The 25589-nt window shown below is 48.3% G+C and overlaps 1 pseudogene; it reads left to right on the top strand.

The window, feature by feature from the left end:
- The window catches only part of LOC115182278 (exportin-T-like), a 37430-nt pseudogene extending 12214 nt beyond the window's left edge, over nucleotides 1-25216 (top strand).
- The last annotated feature ends 373 nt before the right edge of the window (nucleotides 25217-25589 follow it).

The following is a 25589-nucleotide window of genomic DNA, read 5'->3' as shown; positions in this document are numbered from 1 at the left end:
GGTCCCCCTGTTGGTCCCCCTGTTGGTCCCCCTGTTGGTCCCCCTGTTGGTCCCCCTGTTGGTCTCCCTGTTGGTCTCCCCTGTTGGTCCCCCTGTTGGTCCCCCTGTTGGTCTCCCCTGTTGGTCCCCCTCTGGTCTCCCCTGTTGGTCCCCCTCTGGTCTCCCTGTTGGTCCCCCTCTGGATTTTGGTCTCCCCTGTTGGTCCCCCCTGTTGGTCTCCCTGTTGGTCTCCCTCTGGATTTTGGTCCCCCTGTTGGTCCCCCTGTTGGTCCCCCTGTTGGCCCCCCCTGTTGGCCCCCCCTGTTGGCCCCCCCTGTTGGCCTCCCCTGTTGGCCTCCCCTGTTGGCCTCCCCTGTTGGCCTCCCCTGTTGGCCTCCCCTGTTGGCCTCCCCTGTTGGTCCCCCCTGTTGGTCGTTCTGGATTCTGGTCCCCCCTGTGTTGGTCTCCCTGTTGATCGTTCTGGATTCTGGTCCCCCCCTGTGTTGGTCTCCCTGTTGGTCCCCCCTGTTGGTCCCACCTGTTGGTCCCCCCTGTTGGTCCCCCCTGTTGGTCCCCCTGTTGGTCTCCCTGTTGGTCCTTCTCTGGTCCCCCCTGTGTTGGTCCCCCCTGTGTTGGTCCCCCCTGTGTTGGTCCCCCCTGTGTTGGTCTCCCCCTGTGTTGGATGTATTGTAATAACTTTATTTATACCTCTCTCAGTGACGACCATGTGAAGTTCTTCTGTTTCCAAGTCCTGGAGCACCAGATCAAGTACAGGTGAGAGGAGGAGAAGAGGGGGGAGGAGAAGAGGAGGGAGGAGGAGGAGGAGGAGGAGGAGGAGAGGGAGGAGGAGGAGAGGGAGGAGGAGGAGAGGGGGGGAGGAAGAGAGGAAGAGAGGAGGAGAAGAGGCAGTACCTCTGTCAGTTGTCATCCTGCTACTAGTCTGGTCTGATAGATGACGAATTAGGACTCCAGGTTGACTGTTCCTCCAATCCCATTGACTGTTCCTCCAATCCCATTGACTGTTCCTCCAATCCCATTGACTGTTCCTCCAATCCCATTGACTGTTCCTCCAATCCCATTGACTGTTCCTCCAATCCCATTGACTGTTCCTCTCTAATCCCATTGACTGTTCCTCCAATCCCATTGACTGTTCCCTCCAATCCCATTGACTGTTCCTCCAATCCCATTGACTGTTCCTCCAATCCCTTGACTGTTCCTCCAATCCCATTGACTGTTCCTCCAATCCCATTGACTGTTCCTCCAATCCCATTGACTGTTCCTCCAATCCCATTGACTGTTCCTCCAATCCCATTGACTGTTCCTCCAATCCCATTGACTGTTCCTCCAATCCCATTGACTGTTCCTCCAATCCCTCCAATCCCATTGACTGTTCCTCCAATCCCTCCAATCCCATTGACTGTTCCTCCAATCCCTCCAATCCCATTGACTGTTCCTCCAATCCCTCCAATCCCATTGACTCCAGGTTGACTGTTCCTCCAATCCCATTGACTCCAGGTTGACTGTTCCTCCAATCCCATTGACTCCAGGTTGACTGTTCCTCCAATCCCATTGACTCCAGGTTGACTGTTCCTCCAATCCATTGACTCTAGGTTGACTGTTCCTCCAATCCCATTGACTCCAGGTTGACTGTTCCCTCCAATCCCATTGACTCCAGGTTGACTGTTCCTCCAATCCCATTGACTCCAGGTTGACTGTTCCTCCAATCCCATTGACTCCAGGTTGACTGTTCCTCCAATCCCATTGACTCTAGGTTGACTGTTCCTCCAATCCCATTGACTCTAGGTTGACTGTTCCTCCAATCCCATTGACTCTAGGTTGACTGTTCCTCCAATCCCATTGACTCCAGGTTGACTGTTCCTCCAATCCCATTGACTCCAGGTTGACTGTTCCTCCAATCCCATTGACTCCAGGTTGACTGTTCCTCCAATCCCATTGACTCCAGGTTGACTGTTCCTCCAATCCCATTGACTCCAGGTTGACTGTTCCTCCAATCCCATTGACTCCAGGTTGACTGTTCCTCCAATCCCATTGACTCCAGGTTGACTGTTCCTCCAATCCCATTGACTCCAGATAACAACTAATGCTGTTAGCTTTTCTGAATGCTTTTACAGTAGAGTATTAAAGTACTGTCCCGTTTCTTACTGACGTCTGAATGAAAACCGTGTATATTTGTCTCTCTGACGCGGAACCCAAACCGGCTGCGCGAGTGTAAATGTATTTTGTCCCCCCACACACAAAACGTGATCACGACACGCAGGTTAAAATATCAAAACAAACTCTGAACCAATTACATTAATTTGGGGACAGGTCGAAAAGCATTAAACATGTATGGCAATTTTAGCAAGTTAGCTTGCTGTTGCTAACTAATTTGTCCTATTTAGCTAGCTTGCTGTTGCTAGCTAATTTGTCTTATTTAGCTAGCTTGCTGTTGCTAGCTAATTTGTCTTATTTAGCTAGCTTGCTGTTGCTAGCTAATTTGTCCTATTTAGCTAGCTTGCTGTTGCTAGCTAATTTGTCCTGGGATATAAACATTGAGTTGTTATTTTACCTGAAATGCACAAGGTCCTCTACTCCGCCAATTAATCCACAGATAAAACGATCAACCGAATCGTTTAGTCGTCTCTCCTCCTTCCAGCCTTTTTCATCTTTTAACTTATATGGTGATTTGGTTACCACGACGACCGGCAAAACAGTTCGTCTTTCAGTCACCCCACGTGGGTATAACCAATGAGGAGACGGCACGTGGGTACCTGCTTCTATAAACCAATGAGGAGATGGGAGAGGCAGGACTTTCAGCGCGATCTGCGTCAGAAATGGAAAAGGACTTCTATTTTATCCCTTGGCATCGCAGACGCTCGTTCGGCGCGATCATTTTAAATAACATAGATTTCTAAATTTATTTTGATGACGCTCAACGGGATTCCTCTATGAATTAGTGAGGAACAGAAAGTGACATTGTGTTGTGTGTGTGTTTTTGTCTCAGACATGGAGGTCTCAGTCCTGCCCAGCAACAGCTGATACGAGAAACCCTGATGAAATGGCTGCAGCTTCAGGTGGGGCTCTGCTTCTCCGTCTGGAACGCCGTAGCAGATTTCATCAACGACACTGTTTTGTTACTTGAGATTTTTTGTTGTTGTTGTTGTTCGGTACACATCTTTATACAGTCGTGAAGTTGGCCGTCTTCCACACCTTGAATTCCTGGATTGGAAAAATTGTCGTAGAAAATGTATTTCAATATGTTATTCTCCTTCTCTGCTATCCTCCCCTTCTTCTTCTTCCTCCTCCTCCTCCTTTCCTTCCTTCCCCTCCTCCCCCCTCTTCTTCCTCTTCCTCCTCCTCCCCTTCCCCCTCCTCCTCCTCCCCTTCCTCCTCCCCCTTCCTCCTTCCCCTCCTCCCCCCTCTTCTTCCTCCTCCTCCCCCCTTCCTCCTCCCCCTTCCTCCTCCCCCTTCCTCCTCCCCCTTCCTCCTCCCCCTTCCTCCTCCCCCTTCCTCCTCCTCCTCCTCCTCCCCCTCCTCTTCCTCCTCCCTCTTCCTCCTCCTCCTCCTCTCCAGTTAATGAACTCCCAACCAGAGAAGCCGTTCATCCGTAACAAGGCAGCCCAGGTGTTTGCTCTGACCTTCGTGATGGAGTACCTGACCCACTGGCCCAAGTTCTTCTATGACCTGCTGTCTCTAGTGGGCCTGAACCCACACGGGGTCGACGTCTACCTCAGAACGCTGATGGCTATCGACGCTGAGGTGGTGGACAGAGATATCCTGCACTCCCCTGAGGTAAGAGGACGCTGAGGTGGTAGACAGAGATATCCTGCACTCCCCTGAGGTAAGAGGACGCTGAGGTGGTGGACAGAGATATCCTGCACTCCCCTGAGGTAAGAGGACGCTGAGGTGGTAGACAGAGATATCCTGCACTCCCCTGAGGTAAGAGGACGCTGAGGTGGTGGACAGAGAGATCCTGCACTCCCCTGAGGTAAGAGGACGCTGAGGTGGTGGACACCCCCCCTATTGAGGGAGCAGGTTGTCCCTAGTCTGTAACTTCTCTGTCTCCTCTCTGTCTCCTCTCTGTCTCCTCTCTGTCTCCTCTCTGTCTCCTCTCTGTCTCCTCTCTGTCTCCTCTCTGTCTCCTCTCTGTCTCCTCTCTGTCTCCTCTCTGTCTCCTCTCCTCTCTCTCCCCTCCTCTCTCTCCCCTCTCCTCTCTCTCCCCTCTCCTCTCTCTCCCCTCTCCTCTCTCTCCCCTCTCCTCTCTCTCCCCTCTCCTCTCTCTCCCTCTCTCCTCTCTCTCTCTCCCCTCTCCTCTCCTCTCTCTCTCTCCCCTCCTCTCTCTCTCTCCCCCTCCTCTCTCTCTCTCTCCCCTCCTCTCTCTCCTCTCTCCCCTCTCCCCTCCTCTCTCCAGGAGGTGCGTAGGAACACCTTAATAAAGGATAGTATGAGGGAGCAGGTCATCCCCAGCATCTAACTCTCCTCTCTCCCCTCCTCTCTCTCCCCTCCTCTCTCCAGGAGGTGCGTAGGAACACCTTAATAAAGGATAGTATGAGGGAGCAGGTCATCCCCAGCATTTAACTCTCCTCTCTCCCCTCCTCTCTCTCTCTCCCCTCCTCTCTCCAGGAGGTGCGTAGGAACACCTTAATAAAGGATAGTATGAGGGAGCAGGTCATCCCCAGCCTGGTTGAGTCCTGGTACCAGATCCTCGGGACCTATCAGCAGTCTCACCCTGAGATCACCTGTCAATGTCTGGAGGTGGTGGGAGCCTACGTCTCCTGGATAGACCTCAACCTCATCGCCAACGACAGGTCTGTCTGTCTGTCTGTGGTCGGCCGGCCTGTCTGTGGTCGGCCGGCCTGTCTGTGGTCGGCCGGCCCGTCTGTCTGTGGTCGGCCGGCCCGTCTGTCTGTGGTCGGCCTGCCCGTCTGTCTGTGGTCGGCCTGCCCGTCTGTCTGTGGTCGGCCTGCCCGTCTGTCTGTGGTCGGCCTGCCCGTCTGTCTGTGGTCGGCCTGCCCGTCTGTCTGTGGTCGGCCGGCCGGCCTGCCCGTCTGTCTGTGGTCGGCCGGCCGGCCTGCCCGTCTGTCTGTGGTCGGCCGGCCGGCCTGCCCGTCTGTCTGTGGTCGGCCGGCCGGCCTGCCCGTCTGTCTGTGGTCGGCCGGCCTGCCTGTTTTAACGTGCCGTCATTACGTGTTGTAGGTCTGCACGGCAGCTTTGACATCCGGTTTTTAACATCGGCGTTAAACTAGATATCTGTCCGATACCCATGTTGGCATTTTTAGCTAATATCGTCCGATTCCGTTATGTTCACCGATATATCGTGCCTCCCTAATCAGGATAGATAATAATGAGGTATTTGAGGTAGATATGTACATGAAGGCAGGGTAAAGTGACTAGGCATCAGGATAGATAATAATAAGGTATTTGAGGTAGATATATACATGAAGGCAGGGTAAAGTGACTAGGCATCAGGATAGATAATAATAAGGTATTTGAGGTAGATATATACATGAAGGCAGGGTAAAGTGTCTAGACATTAGGATAGATAATGAGGTATTTGAGGTAGATATGTACATGAAGGCAGGGTAAAGTGACCAGGCATCAGGATAGATAATAATGAGGTATTTGAGGTAGATATGTATATGAAGGCAGGGTAAAGTGACTAGCCATCAGGATAGATAATAATGAGGTAGATATATACATGAAGGCAGGGTAAAGTGACTAGACATCAGGATAGATACTGAGGTAGATATGTACATGAAGGCAGGGTAAAGTGACTAGACATCAGGATAGATAATGAGGTAGATATATACATGAAGGCAGGGTAAAGTGACTAGACATCAGGATAGATAATGAGGTAGATATATACATGAAGGCAGGGTAAAGTGACTAGACATCAGGATAGATAATGAGGTAGATATATACATGAAGGCAGGGTAAAGTGACTAGACATCAGGATAGATAATGAGGTAGATATATACATGAAGGCAGGGTAAAGTGACTAGGCATCAGGATAGATAATAATAAGGTATTTGAGGTAGATATATACATGAAGGCAGGGTAAAGTGACTAGGCATCAGGATAGATAATAATGAGGTATTTGAGGTAGATATGTACATGAAGGCAGGGTAAAGTGACTAGCCATCAGGATAGATAATAATGAGGTAGATATATACATGAAGGCAGGGTAAAGTGACTAGACATCAGGATAGATAATAATAATAATGAGGTATTTGAGGTAGATACATTGCATTCAGACATCTTTCCCTTTTCCCACATTTTGTAACGTTACAGCCTTATTCTAAAATGGATTCAGTAAATTTTTCCCCCCGTAAATCTACACACAATACCCCATAATGACAAAGCGAAAACATGTTTTTTTTATTTTATTATTCTTGCAAATGTATTAAAATAAAATCCAGATACCTTATTTCCGTCAGTATTCAGACCCTTTGCTATGAGACTGGACACTGAGCTCAGGTGCATCGTGTTGGGTTGAAACTCTCATCAGATGTTGTCCTTCTACGTCCGCACCTTCTTCCCTTCAACATCAGTGGTTGTTGTGGTCCTGGACCAGATGACTGGTCCTGGTCCAGTGTTTCCTGTCCCTCCAGGTTTATAAACCAGAGATCAGATGACTGGTCCTGGACCAGATGACTGGTCCTGGACCAGATGACTGGTCCTGGACCAGATGACTGGTCCTGGTCCAGTGTTTCCTGTCCCTCCAGGTTTATAAACCAGAGACCAGATGACTGGTCCTGGTCCAGTGTTTCCTGTCCCTCCAGGTTTATAAACCAGAGATCAGATGACTGGTCCTGGTCCAGTGTTTCCTGTCCCTCCAGGTTTATAAACCAGAGATCAGATGACTGGTCCTGGTCCAGTGTTTCCTGTCCCTCCAGGTTTATAAACCAGAGATCAGATGACTGGTCCTGGTCCAGTGTTCCTGTCCAGGTTTATAAACCAGAGATCAGATGGACTGGTCCTGGACCAGGTTTATAAACCAGATATCAGATGACTGGTCCTGGTCCAGTGTGTAACCAGTGTGTTTCCTGTCCAGGTTTATAAACCAGAGATCAGATGGACTGGTCCTGGTCCAGGTTTATAAACCAGAGATCAGATGGACTGGTCCAGGTCCAGTGTTTATAAACCAGAGATCAGATGGACTGGTCCAGGTCCAGGTTTATAAACCAGAGATCAGATGGACTGGTCCTGGTCCAGGTTTATAAACCAGAGATCAGATGGACTGGTCCTGGACCAGGTTTATAAACCAGAGATCAGATGGACTGGTCCTGGTCCAGGTTTATAAACCAGAGATCAGATGGACTGGTCCAGGTTTATAAACCAGAGATCAGATGGACTGGTCCTGGTCCAGGTTTATAAACCAGAGATCAGATGGACTGGTCCTGGTCCAGGTTTATAAACCAGAGATCAGATGGACTGGTCCTGGTCCAGTGTTTATAAACCAGAGATCAGATGGACTGGTCCTGGTCCAGGTTTATAAACCAGAGATCAGATGGACTGGTCCTGGTCCAGGTTTATAAACCAGAGATCAGATGGACTGGTCCTGGTCCAGGTTTATAAACCAGAGATCAGATGGACTGGTCCTGGTTCAGTGTGTAACCAGTGTGTTTCCTGTCCCTCCAGGTTTGTAAACCTGCTGCTGAGTCAGATGTCCGTGGAGGACCTGAGAGAGGAGGCGTGTGAATGTCTGTTTGAGATTGTTAATAAAGGCATGGACCCTACAGACAAAACCAAGCTGGTTGAGTCCCTCTGTCAAGTCCTGCAGTCTGCTGGCTTCTTCAATGTGGAGGAGGTAGGTGTATATATATATATATATATATATATATATATATATATATATATATATATATATATATATATATATATATATATATATATATATATATATATATATATATATATATATATATATATATATATATACATACACACACACACACACACACACACACACACACACTTCAGAAAGTTTCCCCATATTTTTGTCGTGTTACAGCTTGAATTTAAAATCGATTTTTAAATTGAGATTTTTGTGCCACTGATCTACACACAATACTTCACAATGTCAAAGTGGAATTCTGTTTTTTTTTTGTTTTACATATTTAATACATAATGAAAAGCTGATTTATGTAACGAGTCAATAAGTATTCACCCCCTTTTGTAATGTCAAGACTAAATAAGTTTAAAACTTACATCCTGTTTGCAACAAGACACTAAAGTAAAACTGCAAAAAAAAATGTAGCGAATAAATTAACTTTGTCCTGAATACAAAATTGTTATATTTGTGGCAAATCCAACGCATCACTGAGTACCACTCTTCATATTGTCTGGCATGGTGGTGTCTGCATCATGTTATGGGTATGCTTGTCATTGGTAAGGACTAGGGAGTTTTTCAGGATAAAAAAATAAAACTGAATGGCGCTAAACACAGGAAGAATCCTAGTGTAAAACCTGGTTCAGTCTTCTTTCCAACACTGGGAGGCAAATTCAGCTTTTCAGCAGGACAATCACCTAAAACACAAGCTCAAATATACACTGGGGGTTGTTTACCAAGAAGACATTGAATGTCCCTGAGGGGCCTAGTTACAGTTTTGACTTTAAATCTGCTTGAAAATCTACGGAAAGACTTGAAAATGGCCGTCTAGCAATGATCAACAATCAACTTGACAGAGCTTGAGGAATTTCAAAAAGAATAATGTGCAAATATTATACAATCCAGGTGTTTAAATCTCTTCGAGACCCAGAAAGACTGAAGTCTGTAACGACTAAATACATTTAGTGTTATATTTTTCATAAATTATATTTGAAAAATATATATTATTCTTCGACTTTGACGTGAAGAGTATTTTGTGTAGATCGTTGAAAAGAAAATGTCATTTTTAATACCAATTCATAACGTGGAAAAGTCTAGGAGTGTGAGTACTTTCTGAAGACACACACACCACATAACACACACACACACACACCACATAACACGTAGTGCTGTACAGTGAAATGGTGTCCTGTCTCCTATATAGTAGTGCTGTACAGTGAAATGGTTTCCTGTCTCCTATATAGCAGTGCTGTACAGTGAAATGGTTTCCTGTCTCCTATATAGTAGTGCTGTACAGTGAAATGTCCCCCCTGTCTCCTATATAGTAGTGCTGTACAGTGAAATGTCCCCCCTGTCTCCTATATAGTAGTGCTGTACAGTGAAATGGCCGTCCTGTCTCCTATATAGTAGTGCTGTACAGTGAAATGGCCCCCCTGTCTCCTATATAGTAGTGCTGTACAGTGAAATGGTGTCCTGTCTCCTATATAGTAGTGCTGTACAGTGAAATGGCCCCCGTCTCCTATATAGTAGTGCTGTACAGTGAAATGGCCCCCCTGTCTCCTATATAGTAGTGCTGTACAGTGAAATGGTGTCCTGTCTCCTATATAGTAGTGCTGTACAGTGAAATGGCCCCCCTGTCTCCTATATAGTAGTGCTATACAGTGAAATGGCCCCCCTGTCTCCTATATAGTAGTGCTGTACAGTGAAATGGCCGTCCTGTCTCCTATATAGCAGTGCTGTACAGTGAAATGGTTTCCTGTCTTGGCTCTGACAGGAAGAGGATGTGGACTTCCTGGCGAAGTTCTCCAGACTGGTGAATGGGATGGGTCAGTCTCTGGTGCTGAGCTGGACCAAACTGGCCAAAGGGGGCGAAGTGAAAGACGCCGCCGAGTCGCTGAGCGCCATCGAGGCCAAGGTTCCTCTGCTCCTCCAGCTGTTGGTCCACGACGACGACGACATCTCGGCTAACATCGTAGGCTTCTGCTACGACTACCTGAACGTACTCAAACAGGTGAGATACGACTACCTGGACGTACTCAAACAGGTGAGATACCACTACCTGGACGTACTCAAACAGGTGAGATACCACTACCTGGACGTACTCAAACAGGTGAGATACCACTACCTGGACGTACTCAAACAGGTGAGATACCACTACCTGGACGTACTCAAACAGGTGAGATACCACTACCTGGACGTACTCAAACAGGTGAGATACCACTACCTGGACGTACTCAAACAGGTGAGATACCACTACCTGGACGTACTCAAACAGGTGAGATACCACTACCTGGACGTACTCAAACAGGTGAGATACCACTACCTGGACGTACTCAAACAGGTGAGATACGCACTGATACCAGAGGCCTATGGGAATATGGCTCCCTATTCTCTATTGCACCTTATTCCATCCAGGTCTCTGGTCAAATGTAGTGCACTATAAAGGGAATAGTGTCATTTGGGCCACTCTAGACTCTAGATGTATCTCTACTAGACAGGAGAGGGAGCCACTCTAGATGTATCTTTACTAGACAGGAGAGGGAGCCACTCTAGATGTATCTCTACTAGGCAGGAGAGGGAGCCACTCTAGATGTATCTCTACTAGGCAGGAGAGGGAAACCATAGAAATATAATCTCTAGAACGGGCGTGGAATAGCCTCTCAAGACCACTGTCATGTGACAGCGTCATCAATAGGGTCAGGGTGTCACGGTAACAATGAAGTAAACTTGTGTTTATCTGTTTTGAATCTTCCCCAAGGGGTCCGAGTGGCAGAGTAACATGCTTCAGGTAGGGAGAGGAGGACAGGAGGCCATTGAAGAGTACTGGGAATCAGACAAGGTGGAGAAAACTGTCCACACAAACTGACCCCAATCATTATCATTGGGGGAGGGGGGGCTGTTCCAGAAAGAACCAGGAATGAATTAGCTGGTTAACTGTCACAAATAATAAATAAATATATATATCTTATATTTTTATTTTATTTATATTATATATTTTCATTTTATTTATATTATATACATTTAATTTTTTTTATTTATATTATATATATATTTTTTTTTTAAATTTATATTATATATATTTTTTATTTTAATTTATATTATATATTTTTATTTAGATTATATATATATTTTTTTTTAAAATTTATATTATATATATTTTTTATTTTAATTTATATTATATATTTTTTATTTAGATTATATATATATATTTTTTTTAAATTTATATTATATATTTTTTTATATTATATATATATATTTTTTATTTTAATTTATATTATATATATATTTTTTATTTTAATTTATATTATATATATATATTTTTTTTAAATACATAAAATACCTCCACGCTGGTGTTTATCATAGTTAGCTGGCTAATCTCTCCTGCTTCCTGGAACAGGCCCACTGCGTTGAATTAAAGGTCCCATTGGTTGTGTTTTCATAACGACAACATCCTGTCGTCTCTCTTCCTCTTGTAGTTTCCGCTGCTGACAGACCAACAGAAGACTAACGTTGAGGTACGATTTCATCACGAACTCTTTGGGGCTGGTTTCCCGGACACACAGTTTAGGCCTTAGTTCTGGACTAAAAACATGACCATGTTTTTGTTTTGTTTTATTTTATTTATTCCAGGAATATAATTAATCGGTGTCCGGGGAAACCAGCCACTAGCTTTTAAAATCTATTCTAACGTCTCTCCATCTGTCATCATGTTGACTGATGTATCCAGCGTGTTGACTAATGTGTATCCGGCGTGTTGACTGGTGTTTATCCGGCGTGTTGACTGGTGTATCCGGCGTGTTGACTGGTGTTTATCCGGCGTGTTGACTGGTGTTTATCCGGCGTGTTGACTGGTGTTTATCCGGCGTGTTGACTGGTGTTTATCCGGCGTGTTGACTGACGTGTACTGACGTGTATCCGGCGTGTTGACTGACGTGTATCCGGCGTGTTGACTGACGTGTATCCGGCGTGTTGACTGACGTGTATCCGGCGTGTTGACTGACGTGTATCCGGCGTGTTGACTGGCGTGTATCCGGCGTGTTGACTGGCGTGTATCCGGCGTGTTGACTGGCGTGTATCCGGCGTGTTGACTGGCGTGTATCCGGCGTGTTGACTGGCGTGTATCCGGCGTGTTGACTGGCGTGTATCCGGCGTGTTGACTGGCGTGTATCCGGCGTGTTGACTGACGTGTATCCGGCGTGTTGACTGGTGTTTATCCGGCGTGTTGACTGGTGTTTATCCGGCGTGTTGACTGGTGTGTATCCGGCGTGTTGACTGGTGTTTATCCGGCGTGTTGACTGGTGTTTATCCGGCGTGTTGACTGGTGTTTATCCGGCGTGTTGACTGGTGTTTATCCGGCGTGTTGACTGGTGTTTATCCGGCGTGTTGACTGGTGTTTATCCGGCGTGTTGACTGGTGTTTATCCGGCGTGTTGACTGGTGTTTATCCGGCGTGTTGACTGACGTGTATCCGGCGTGTTGACTGACGTGTATCCGGCGTGTTGACTGACGTGTATCCGGCGTGTTGACTGACGTGTATCCGGCGTGTTGACTGGCGTGTATCCGGCGTGTTGACTGGCGTGTATCCGGCGTGTTGACTGGCGTGTATCCGGCGTGTTTGGTTGTGTTTTCATAACGACAACATCCTGTCGTCTCTCTTCCTCTTGTAGTTTCCGCTGCTGACAGACCAACAGAAGACTAACGTTGAGGTACGATTTCATCACGAACTCTTTGGGGCTGGTTTCCCGGACACACAGTTTAGGCCTTAGTTCTGGACTAAAAACATGACCATGTTTTTGTTTTGTTTTATTTTATTTATTCCAGGAATATAATTAATCGGTGTCCGGGGAAACCAGCCACTAGCTTTTAAAATCTATTCTAACGTCTCTCCATCTGTCATCATGTTGACTGATGTATCCAGCGTGTTGACTAATGTGTATCCGGCGTGTTGACTGGTGTTTATCCGGCGTGTTGACTGGTGTATCCGGCGTGTTGACTGGTGTTTATCCGGCGTGTTGACTGGTGTTTATCCGGCGTGTTGACTGGTGTTTATCCGGCGTGTTGACTGGTGTGTATCCGGCGTGTTGACTGGTGTTTATCCGGCGTGTTGACTGGTGTTTATCCGGCGTGTTGACTGGTGTTTATCCGGCGTGTTGACTGACGTGTATCCGGCGTGTTGACTGACGTGTATCCGGCGTGTTGACTGACGTGTATCCGGCGTGTTGACTGACGTGTATCCGGCGTGTTGACTGGCGTGTATCCGGCGTGTTGACTGGCGTGTATCCGGCGTGTTGACTGGCGTGTATCCGGCGTGTTGACTGGCGTGTATCCGGCGTGTTGACTGGCGTGTATCCGGCGTGTTGACTGGCGTGTATCCGGCGTGTTGACTGACGTGTATCCGGCGTGTTGACTGGCGTGTATCCGGCGTGTTGACTGGCGTGTATCCGGCGTGTGTCCGGCGTGTTGACTGGTGTGTCCGGCGTGTTGACTGGTGTATCCGGCGTGTTGACTGGTGTATCCGGCGTGTTGACTGGTGTATCCGGCGTGTTGACTGGTGTATCCGGCGTGTTGACTGGTGTATCCGGCGTGTTGACTGGTGTATCCGGCGTGTTGACTGATGTATCCAGGGTGTTGACTGATGTGTCCGGCGTGTTGACTGATGTGTCCGGCGTGTTGACTGATGTATCCGGCGTGTTGACTGATGTATCCGGCGTGTTGACTGATGTGTCCGGCGTGTTGACTGTGTCTCTGTCTCAACAGGCCATCATGTTGGCTGGTGTATCCAGGGTGTTGACTGGTGTATCCAGCGTGTTGACTGGTGTATCCAGGGTGTTGACTGGTGTATCCAGGGTGTTGACTGTGTCTCTGTCTCAACAGGCCATCATGTTGGCTGTGATGAAGAAACTAACTTATGATGAAGAGTACAACTTTGACAACGAGGTAAAAACTTGGAGTTTTAAATTGTGGGGGGAGTTGAACAGCTTTCTCATTACTCACTATCTCCTTCTCTCTCCCTTCCATCTCTCTCCTTTCTCTCTGTCCATCTCTCTCTCTATCTCTCTCTCTCTCTCCATCTTTCTCTGTCCACCACTCTCTGTCCATCTCTTCCCCCTCTATCTCTCTGTTCATCTCTCTCCCTTCTATCTCTCTCTGTCCATCTCTCCCCCCCTCTATCTCTCTCTGTCCATCTCTCTCTCTGTCCATCTCTCCCCTCTCTCTCTCCTTTCTCTCTCTGTCCTTCTCTCTCTCCTCTCTCTGTCCATCTCTCTCTGTCCATCTCCCTCTCTCTGTCTCTCTGTCTCTCTATCTCTCTCTCTCAGGGGGAGGATGAAGCGATGTTTGTAGAGTACAGGAAACAGTTAAAGATGCTGTTAGATCGTCTGGCTCAGGTGTCTCCTGAGCTGCTCCTGGAAGCTGTAGGCAGAGTTTTCAACAACACCGTGCAGTAAGACTCCATCTTGTTTTCTTCCTCAATGTCCACCTGTGAAGAACCGTGTACTGATCCTGATTGTGTGTCTCTCAGGCGGTGGCAGACGGCTTCCTTCATGGAGGTGGAGGTGGCCATCAGGCTGCTGTACATGCTGGGAGAGGCTCTGCCTGCTTCACACGGGGCCCACTTCTCTGGGGACACGGCCAAGACCTCCGCCCTGCAGGATATGATGAGAACGGTGAGTTAAACACAGCCGAGACCACCCGGGGTCCCAGGCCTCCACTGACCACCCGGGGTCCAGTCCCCGCTGACGACCCGGGTCCAGTCCCCGCTGACGACCCGGGTCCAGTCCCCGCTGACGACCCGGGTCCAGTCCCCGCTGACGACCCGGGGCCCCAGTCCCCGCTGACGACCCAGTCCCCGGGGCCCCAGTCCCCGCTGACGACCCCCCCCCCCCCCCCCCGGGGCCCCAGTCCCCGCTGACGACCCCCCCCGGGGCCCCAGTCCCCGCTGACGACCCCCCCCGGGGCCCCAGTCCCCGCTGACGACCCCTGTTTCTAACGTCTGATATCATGTCCTGTGTTCTCCTCGTCTCCTCAGCTCGTCTCCTCTGGTCTCAGTGGTTACCAACACACATCTGTATCGCTGGAGTTCTTTGAGACGGTGGTTCGTTACGACAAGTTCTTCCTGGTTGAACCGCAGCACATCCCCAATGTCCTGGTTAGTACCGCAGTCGCTGAATCAATCAGCCAATCAGCTCTCTGTTCTACCTTTTAAACGTTGTGTCTTCAGTGTTGAGGAGAGGAGAGGGACAGTGGAGCCCTGGATAAAGGAGAGGTTTTGTATCAGTGTTGAGGAGAGGGACAGTAGACCCCTGGATAAAGGAGAGGTTTTGTATCAGTGTTGAGGAGAGGGACAGTGGACCCCTGGATAAAGGAGAGGTTTGTATCAGTGTTGAGGAGAGGAGAGGGACAGTGGACCCCTGGATAAAGGGGAGGTTTTGTATCAGTGTTGAGGAGAGGGACAGTGGACCCCTGGATAAAGGAGAGGTTTTGTATCAGTGTTGAGGAGAGGAGAGGGACAGTGGAGCCCTGGATAAAGGAGAGGTTTTATATCAGTGTTGAGGAGAGGAGAGGGACAGTGGACCCCTGGATAAAGGAGAGGTTGTGTATCAGTGTTGAGGAGAGGAGAGGGACAGTGGACCCCTGGATAAAGGAGAGGTTTTGTATCAGTGTTGAGGAGAGGGACAGTGGAGCCCTGGATAGAGGGGAGGTTTTGTATCAGTGTTGAGGAGAGGGACAGTGGAGCCCTGGATAAAGGAGGGTTTGTATCAGTGTTGAGGAGAGGAGAGGGACAGTGGAGCCCTGGATAAAGGAGAGGTTTTGTATCAGTGTTGAGGAGAGGAGAGGGACAGTGGACCCCTGGATAAAGGGGAGGTTTTGTATCAGTGTTGAGGAGAGGGACAGTGGACCCCTGGATAAAGGAGAGGTTTTGTATCAGTGTTGAGGAGAGGAGAGGGACAGTGGAGCCCTGGATAAAGGAGAGGTTTTATATCAGTGTTGAGGAGAGGAGAGGGACAGTGGACCCCTGGATAAAGGAGAGGTTGTGTATCAGTGTTGAGGAGAGGAGAGGGACAGTGGACCCCTGGATAAAGGAGAGGTTTTGTATCAGTGTTGAGGAGAGGGACAGTGGAGCCCTGGATAGAGGGGAGGTTTTGTATCAGTGTTGAGGAGAGGGACAGTGGAGCCCTGGATAAAGGAGGGTTTGTATCAGTGTTGAGGAGAGGAGAGGGACAGTGGAGCCCTGGATAAAGGAGAGGTTTTGTATCAGTGTTGAGGAGAGGAGAGGGACAGTGGACCCCTGGATAAAGGAGAGGTTTTGTATCAGTGTTGAGGAGAGGGACAGTGGAGCCCTGGATAGAGGGGAGGTTTTGTATCAGTGTTGAGGAGAGGGACAGTGGAGCCCTGGATAAAGGAGGGTTTGTATCAGTGTTGAGGAGAGGAGAGGGACAGTGGAGCCCCTGGATAAAGGAGAGGTTTTGTATCAGTGTTGAGGAGAGGAGAGGGACAGTGGACCCCTGGATAAAGGAGAGGTTTTGTATCAGTGTTGAGGAGAGGAGAGGGACAGTGGACCCCTGGATAAAGGAGAGGTTTTGTATCAGTGTTGAGGAGAGGGACAGTGGACCCCTGGATAAAGGAGAGGTTTTGTATCAGTGTTGAGGAGAGGGACAGTGGACCCCTGGATAAAGGGGAGGTTTTGTATCAGTGTTGAGGAGAGGAGAGGGACAGTGGAGCCCCTGGATAAAGGAGAGGTTTTATATCAGTGTTGAGGAGAGGGACAGTGGACCCCTGGATAAAGGAGAGGTTTTGTATCAGTGTTGAGGAGAGGAGAGGGACAGTGGAGCCCTGGATAAAGGAGAGGTTTTATATCAGTGTTGAGGAGAGGGACAGTGGACCCCTGGATAAAGGAGAGGTTTTATATCAGTGTTGAGGAGAGGGACAGTGGACCCCTGGATAAAGGAGAGGTTTTGTATCAGTGTTGAGGAGAGGAGAGGGACAGTGGATCCCTGGATAAAGGAGAGGTTTTGTATCAGTGTTGAGGAGAGGGACAGTGGAGCCCTGGATAAAGGAGAGGTTTTGTATCAGTGTTGAGGAGAGGAGAGGGACAGTGGAGCCCCTGGATAAAGGAGAGGTTTTATATCAGTGTTGAGGAGAGGGACAGTGGACCCCTGGATAAAGGAGAGGTTTTGTATCAGTGTTGAGGAGAGGAGAGGGACAGTGGAGCCCTGGATAAAGGGGAGGTTTTGTATCAGTGTTGAGGAGAGGGACAGTGGAGCCCTGGATAAAGGAGAGGTTTTGTATCAGTGTTGAGGAGAGGGACAGTAGACCCCTGGATAAAGGAGAGGTTTTGTATCAGTGTTGAGGAGAGGGACAGTGGACCCCTGGATAAAGGAGAGGTTTTGTATCAGTGTTGAGGAGAGGAGAGGGACAGTGGACCCCTGGATAAAGGAGGTTTTGTATCAGTGTTGAGGAGAGGAGAGGGACAGTGGACCCCTGGATAAAGGAGGTTTTGTATCAGTGTTGAGGAGAGGGACAGTGGACCCCTGGATAAAGGAGGTTTTGTATCAGTGTTGAGGAGAGGAGAGGGACAGTGGACCCCTGGATAAAGGGGAGGTTTTGTATCAGTGTTGAGGAGAGGAGAGGGACAGTGGACCCCTGGATAAAGGAGGTTTTGTTCTACTCTGTCCTGTAGATGGCCTTCCTGGACCATCGAGGTCTGAGACACAGCAGTCCTAAAGTCCGCAGCAGAGTGGCCTATCTCTTCTCCCGCTTCGTCAAGACGCTGCAGTAAGTCCAGCTGTCACTGAGCATTACACAGTGTTCCCAATGGGCCCTATTCCCTATATAGTACACTACTATAGACCAGAGCCCTATTCCCTATATAGTACACTACTATAGACCAGAGCCCTATTCCCTATATAGTGGTACTACTATAGACCAGAGCCCTATTCCCTATATAGTGCACTACTTTAGACCAGAGCCCTATTCCCTATATAGTACACTACTATAGACCAGAGCCCTATTCCCTATATAGTGATACTACTATAGACCAGAGCCCTATTCCCTATATAGTACACTACTATAGACCAGAGCCCTATTCCCTATATAGTGCACTACTATAGACCAGAGCCCTATTCCCTATATAGTGGTACTACTATAGACCAGAGCCCTATTCCCTATATAGTGCACTACTATAGACCAGAGCCCTATTCCCTATATAGTGCACTACTATAGACCAGAGCCCTATTCCCTATATAGTACACTACTATAGACCAGAGCCCTATTCCCTATATAGTGCACTACTATAGACCAGAGCCCTATTCCCTATATAGTGGTACTACTATAGACCAGAGCCCTATTCCCTATATAGTGCACTACTATAGACCAGAGCCCTATTCCCTATATAGTGGTACTACTATAGACCAGAGCCCTATTCCCTATATAGTGCACTACTATAGACCAGAGCCCTATTCCCTATATAGTGCACTACTATAGACCAGAGCCCTATTCCCTATATAGTACACTACTATAGACCAGAGCCCTATTCCCTATATAGTGGTACTACTATAGACCAGAGCCCTATTCCCTATATAGTGCACTACTATAGACCAGGGCCCTATTCCCTATATAGTACACTACTATAGACCAGGGCCCTATTCCCTATATAGTACACTACTATAGACCAGAGCCCTATTCCCTATATAGAGCACTACTATAGACCAGAGCCCTATTCCCTATATAGTGCACTACTATAGACCAGAGCCCTATTCCCTATATAGTGCACTACTATAGACCAGGGCCCTATTCCCTATATAGTACACTACTATAGACCAGGGCCCTATTCCCTATATAGTACACTACTATAGACCAGAGCCCTATTCCCTATATAGAGCACTACTATAGACCAGAGCCCTATTCCCTATATAGTACACTACTATAGACCAGAGCCCTATTCCCTATATAGTGGTACTACTATAGAACCAGAGCCCTATTCCCTATATAGTACACTACTATTGACCAGAGCCCTATTCCCTATATAGTGCACTACTATAGACCAGAGCCCTATTCCCTATATATTGCACTACTATAGACCAGAGCCCTGTTCCCTATATAGTGGTACTACTATAGACCAGAGCCCTATTCCCTATATAGTGGTACTACTATAGACCAGGGCCCTATTCCCTATATAGTGGTACTACTATAGACCAGAGCCCTATTCCCTATATAGTGGTACTACTATAGACCAGAGCCCTATTCCCTATATAGTGGTACTACTATAGACCAGAGCCCTATTCCCTATATAGTACACTACTATAGACCAGAGCCCTATTCCCTATATAGTGCACTACTATAGACCAGAGCCCTATTCCCTATATAGTGGTACTACTATAGACCAGAGCCCTATTCCCTATATAGTGGTACTACTTTAGACCAGAGCCCTATTCCCTATATAGTACACTACTATAGACCAGGGCCCTATTCCCTATATAGTGGTACTACTATAGACCAGAGCCCTATTCCCTATATAGTGGTACTACTATAGACCAGAGCCCTATTCCCTATATAGTGCACTACTATAGACCAGAGCCCTATTCCCTATATAGTGCACTACTATAGACCAGAGCCCTATTCCCTATATAGTACACTACTATAGACCAGGGCCCTATTCCCTATATAGTGGTACTACTATAGACCAGAGCCCTATTCCCTATATAGTACACTACTATAGACCAGAGCCCTATTCCCTATATAGTACACTACTATAGACCAGAGCCCTATTCCCTATATAGTACACTACTATAGACCAGAGCCCTATTCCCTATATAGTGGTACTACTATAGACCAGAGCCCTATTCCCTATATAGTGCACTACTATAGACCAGAGCCCTATTCCCTATATAGTGCACTACTATAGACCAGAGCCCTATTCCCTATATAGTGCACTACTATAGACCAGAGCCCTATTCCCTATATAGTGCACTACTATAGACCAGAGCCCTATTCCCTATATAGTGCAGGGTTTGACCTAACCCTGCCCTCTGTTTACAGTAATAGATCTAGAAGGTTCTTTGTGTTTGACCCCTAACCCGGCCCTCTGTTTACAGTAATAGATCTAGAAGGTTCTTTGAGTTTGACCCCAACCCTGCCCTCTGTTTACAGTAATATATCTAGAAGGTTCTTTGAGTTTGACCCCTAACCCTGCCCTATGTTGTTTACTCTGTTGCCAGTAAACACATGAACTCCTTCATTGAAGACATCCTGTCCAGGATACAGGACCTGCTGGAGCTGGCTCCTCCTGTAAGTTACCTCTCCCCTCAAATACATACCCTCTGCCCATTACCCTCTACACATTACCCTCTACCCATTACCCTCCTACCCATTACCCTCTACACATTACCCTCTGCCCATTACCCTCTGCCCATTACCCTCTACACATTACCCTCTACCCATTACCCTCTGCCCATTACCCTCTGCCCATTACCCTCTGCCCATTACCCTCTTGCCCATTACCCTCTCCCATTACCCTCTCTGCCCATTACCCTCTACCCATTACCCTCTACACATTACCACTCTATATACATTACCCTCTATATACATTACCCTCTACAGACCTGCTGGAGCTGGCTCCTCCTGTAAGTACCCTCTCCCCTCTATACATTACCCTCTATCTATTACCCTCTATCTATTACCCTCTATCCATTACCCTCTCCGGCATCTCTTCACTGCCGTACCTTACCCTCCATACATTATCCTCCTCTGCACTGACGTGCCTTAACCCTCTAGACATTATCCTCCCTCGCACTGACCTTCAGTCCCCTCCCCGTGTGTAACTCAGGAGAACGGTTTCCCAGCGCTGCTGACCAGCGATGACCAGCTGTTTTATATTTGAGACGGCGGGGGTGTTGATCGTCCACGGAGAGAGTCCCGCCGAGAGGAAGCAGGCTCTGATGAGATCGCTGTTGACCCCCGCTGATTGATGCTTTCCGTCTGCTGCTCGCCAAACTGGCCTCGGAGAGGGAGGAGGAGAGGCAGGCCGCGCTGGCAGACTGTCTCAGTCACGCTGTTGGCTTCGCTAGGTAAATATACCAACGCTAACCCCTAATATACACACACTGACCCCTAATATACACTGACCCCCTAATATACACACACTGACCCCCTAATATACACTGACCCCCTAATATACACTGACCCCTAATATACACTGACCCCCTATATACACTGACCCCTAATATCACTGACCCCTAATATACACTGACCCCTAATATACACTGGACCCCTAATATACACTGACCCCTAATATACACTGACCCCTAATATACCACACTGACCCCCTAGATAATACACACACTGACCCCCTAATATGACACCTAATCTACACTGACCCCCTAATATACACTGACCTACCCCTAATACACTGACCCCCTAATATACACCACTGACCCCCTAATATACACTGACCCCTAATATACACACACTGACCCCCTAATATACACTGACCCACCCTAATATACACACACTGACCCCCTAATATACACTGACCCCCCTAATATACACTGACCCCCTAATATACACACTGACCCCCTAATATACACTGACCCCCTAATATACCAACACTGACCCCCTAATATACACACACTGACCCCCTAATATACACACACTGACCCCCTAATATACACACACTGACCCCCTAATATACACTGACCCCCTAATATACCAACACTGACCCCTAATATACCAACACTGACCCCCTAATATACCAACACTGACCCCCTAATATACCAACACTGACCCCCTAATATACCAACACTGACCCCCTAATATACACACACTGACCCCCTAATATACCAACACTGACCCCCTAATATACCAACACTGACCCCCTAATATACCAACACTGACCCCCTAATATACCAACACTGACCCCCTAATATACCAATACTGACCCCCTAATATACCAACACTGACCCCCTAATATACCAACACTGACCCCCTAATATACCAACACTGACCCCCTCTCTCTCTCTCTCTCTCTCTCTCTCTCTCTCTCCCTCTAGTCGTACCAGTAAGGCGTTCAGCAACAAGCAGACAGTGAAGCAGTGTGGATGTTCGGAGGTCTACAGAGACTGTCTGCAGACCTTCCTGCCTGCGCTGAGCTGTCCCGTCCAGAGGGGGTCGCTGCGGAGCGCCGTCCGCTCTTTCCTCCACCGCATGATCATCTGTCTGGAAGAAGAGGTCCTGCCCTTCGTCCCGGCGGCATCAGAACACATGCTGAAGGACTGTGAGGCCAAAGACCTGCAGGAGTTTATACCCCTCATCAGTCAGATTACTGCCAAGTTCAAGGTAACTCAGGGACCCAAACACACAGTTACACTGAACATCTGGGGGGCTGGTTTCCTGGACTCAGGTTGGATCTCCATAAGGAAGGGTTTTAGTTCAGGACTAAGATTAATCTGTCCAGGAAACCTGTCCTTAAAATATATCTATGGTAGGGGACTGACTGCTAAACAGCCAAGCTAAAAGGGTTAGGTTTAGGGTTAGCTAACGTTAGGGACAGTCTCTGCCCCCATTCCCTGGACCAGGTGTCTCTGTTCCTGCCTCTGGTCCCGTCTCTCTCGCCCTCCCCCAGGACCAGCTGTCTCTGGTCCTGTAGCAGGTATTCATGCCTCTGTCCTCTCTCTCTCTCTCTCCTCCCCCGGACCAGGTATTCATGCCTCTGGTCCTCTCTCTCTCTCTCTCCTCTCCAGGACCAGGTATTCATGCCTCTGGTCCTCTCTCTCCTCCCCCCGGACCAGGTATTCATGCCTCTGGTCCTCTCTCTCTCTCTCTCCTCTCCAGGACCAGGTATTCATGCCTCTGGTCCTCTCTCTCTCTCTCCTCTCCAGGACCAGGTATCTCCGTTCCTGCAGCAGGTATTCATGCCTCTGGTCCTCTCTCTCTCTCTCCTCTCCAGGACCAGGTATTCATGCCTCTGGTCCTCTCTCTCTCTCTCCTCTCCAGGACCAGGTATCTCCGTTCCTGCAGCAGGTATTCATGCCTCTGGTCCTCTCTGTCTCTCTCCTCTCCAGGACCAGGTATCTCCGTTCCTGCAGCAGGTATTCATGCCTCTGGTCCTCTCTGTCTCTCTCCTCTCCAGGACCAGGTATCTCCGTTCCTGCAGCAGGTATTCATGCCTCTGGTCCTCTCTCTCCTCTCCAGGACCAGGTATCTCCGTTCCTGCAGCAGGTATTCATGCCTCTGGTCCTCTCTCTCCTCTCCAGGACCAGGTATCTCCGTTCCTGCAGCAGGTATTCATGCCTCTGGTCCTCTCTGTCTCTCTCCTCTCCAGGACCAGGTATCTCCGTTCCTGCAGCAGGTATTCATGCCTCTGGTCCTCTCTCTCTCTCTCTCTCTCTCTCTCCAGGACCAGGTATCTCCGTTCCTGCAGCAGGTATTCATGCCTCTGGTCCTCTCTGTCTCTCCTCCTCTCCAGGACCAGGTATCTCCGTTCCTGCAGCAGGTATTCATGCCTCTGGTCCTCTCTGTCTCTCTCCTCTCCAGGACCAGGTATCTCCGTTCCTGCAGCAGGTATTCATGCTCTGGTCCTCTCTCTCTCTCTCCTCTCCAGGACCAGGTATCTCCGTTCCTGCAGCAGGTATTCATGCCTCTGGTCCTGGCCATCTTTGAGGTGTTGTGTCGTCCTGCTGAGGACAACGACCAGGCAGCAGCCCTGGAGAAACAGATGTTACGGAGGAGCTACTTTACCTTCATACAGACGATAACCTCCAGCGGGATGAACCAAGTCCTGGCCAACCAGGGTGAGTACTGTGTGGTTCCTCAGGGTTCTGAGTGTGTGTTCTGTTACCCAGGTGTTGAGAACATTAAGTGGGTTCTAAGTGTGTGTGTGGTGTGATTCCTCAGCTATAAATATTTGTTGTGTGGTTCTAAGTGTGTGGTTCTCTAGGGTTCTAGGTGTGTGTTTGTGGTGCGATTCCTCAGCTATAAATATGTTGTTGTGTGGTTCTCCAGGGTTCTAGGTGTGTGGTTCTCCAGGGTTCTAGGTGTGTGGTTCTCCAGGGTTCTAGGTGTGTGGTTCTCCGGGGTTCTAGGTGTGTGGTTCTCTAGGGTTCTAGGTGTGTGTTTGTGGTGCGATTCCTCAGCTATAAATATTTTGTGTGGTTCTCCAGGGTTCTAAGTGTGTGGTTCTCCAGGGTTCTAAGTGTGTGTGTGTGTGGTGCGATTCCTCAGCTATAAATATTTTGTGTGGTTCTCCAGGGTTCTAAGTGTGTGTGTGTGGTGTGATTCCTCAGCTATAAATATTTAGTCGTGTGGTTCTCCAGGGTTCTAAGTGTGTGGTTCCTCCCCCCAGGTGTTGAGAACATAGAGCGTGTTCTGTTCACCATCATCCAGGGAGCTGTCGATTTCCCCGATCCCATCGCCCAGAAGACCTGCTTCATCGTTCTCTCCAAGCTGGTGGAACTGTGGGGTGAGAAGAACGATACCTCCCGTAAACGGACCATCTGTCCGCTGCTGTTGATCCGTCGGACAGAAATGGACCGTGGAGACGGATGGGAACAATTTGTTCTGGAAACATGACCAGCAAGATATTAGTTTAATGTTTTTTTGTTGTTGTCTTGGACTGGGTTGTATTCACTAGGAACCTTTTTTGGGCTGAAACGGGCAGGGACTTTGCTGAATTTATCCAAATAGAAACTCTTGTTTTCATTGTAAAACATTTTTTTTTTGCTACGGTTTGGCGCTAATGAATACACCCCTGGTGTAAAAGTGAAACGTTTTGAACTGGGACTGATTTTGTTGTTTGTTTGTTTTGTCCTTCAGGAGGTAAAGACGGTATGGCTGGGGTTCCCAGACTTCATCTATAAACACATCGTCCCAGCATGCTTCCTGGCTCCTCTCAAACCATCCTTTGATCTCACAGACGCTCAGACAGTCTGGTGAGTACCTGGAACCAGATTATTATCACAGACAAACCGGTATCTCTTTACAAAACAACTCAAAGTAGTTTGTTTGTGTTTTTTTCCCCCAGACGTTGTCAGAATGTGCGCTCACGTTGAAAATGATTCATCTCAGAAGAGTAGTAACCACTTTTTCGGTATCCTTCATAACGTTTGTCTCGTTTGACCAACTTGATCGATCTTGAACTTGTTTGTCGTCATGTTTTGTACTTCCTGGTCGGCAGGGTCCGGAGTTTATCCAGTACCTCCAACAGGAGTACCTTCCTTCTCTACAGGTGTCACCTGAAATCACACAGGTACCGCTGTCTCATAACCAGACAAATCACAGCTGAAGCCGGGTACGGATGTGTAACCTTTTTTTTGGTTCTGTAACACTCCTCCTCATCCTCCTCCTCTTCCTCTCACAGGAAGTGTGTCAAGTGCTTCAGCAGCCAGACGCCAAGGGTCCTCAAAAAACTACATGAAGGTCGGTAGTCAGCTGGTTGTTGCCTTAGAAACATCTCCACTCAGTAACCTGTGTCTTGGTACTAGCGATAACATCTGACAAGAGTCTCTCTCATCTCTCTGTCTCGTCTCTTTCTCTCTCTCTCTCTCCCTCTCCTCTCTCTGTCTCGTCGCTCTCTCTCTCTGTCTCGTCGCTCTCTCTCTCTGTCTCGTCGCTCTCTCTCTCTGTCTCGTCGCTCTCTCTCTGTCTCGTCTCTCTGTCTCGTCTCTCTGTCTCGTCTCTCTGTCTCGTCTCTCTCTGTCTCGTCTCTCTGTCTCGTCTCTCTGTCTCGTCTCTCGGTCTCGTCTCTCGGTCTCGTCTCTCGGTCTCGTCTCTCTGTCTCGTCTCTCTCT

This window comes from Salmo trutta, unplaced genomic scaffold (genome assembly GCF_901001165.1).
Source record: "Salmo trutta unplaced genomic scaffold, fSalTru1.1, whole genome shotgun sequence".
In the NCBI taxonomy this organism is placed as follows: Eukaryota; Metazoa; Chordata; class Actinopteri; order Salmoniformes; family Salmonidae; genus Salmo; species Salmo trutta.
This window is presented reverse-complemented; position numbering and strand designations above follow the sequence as displayed.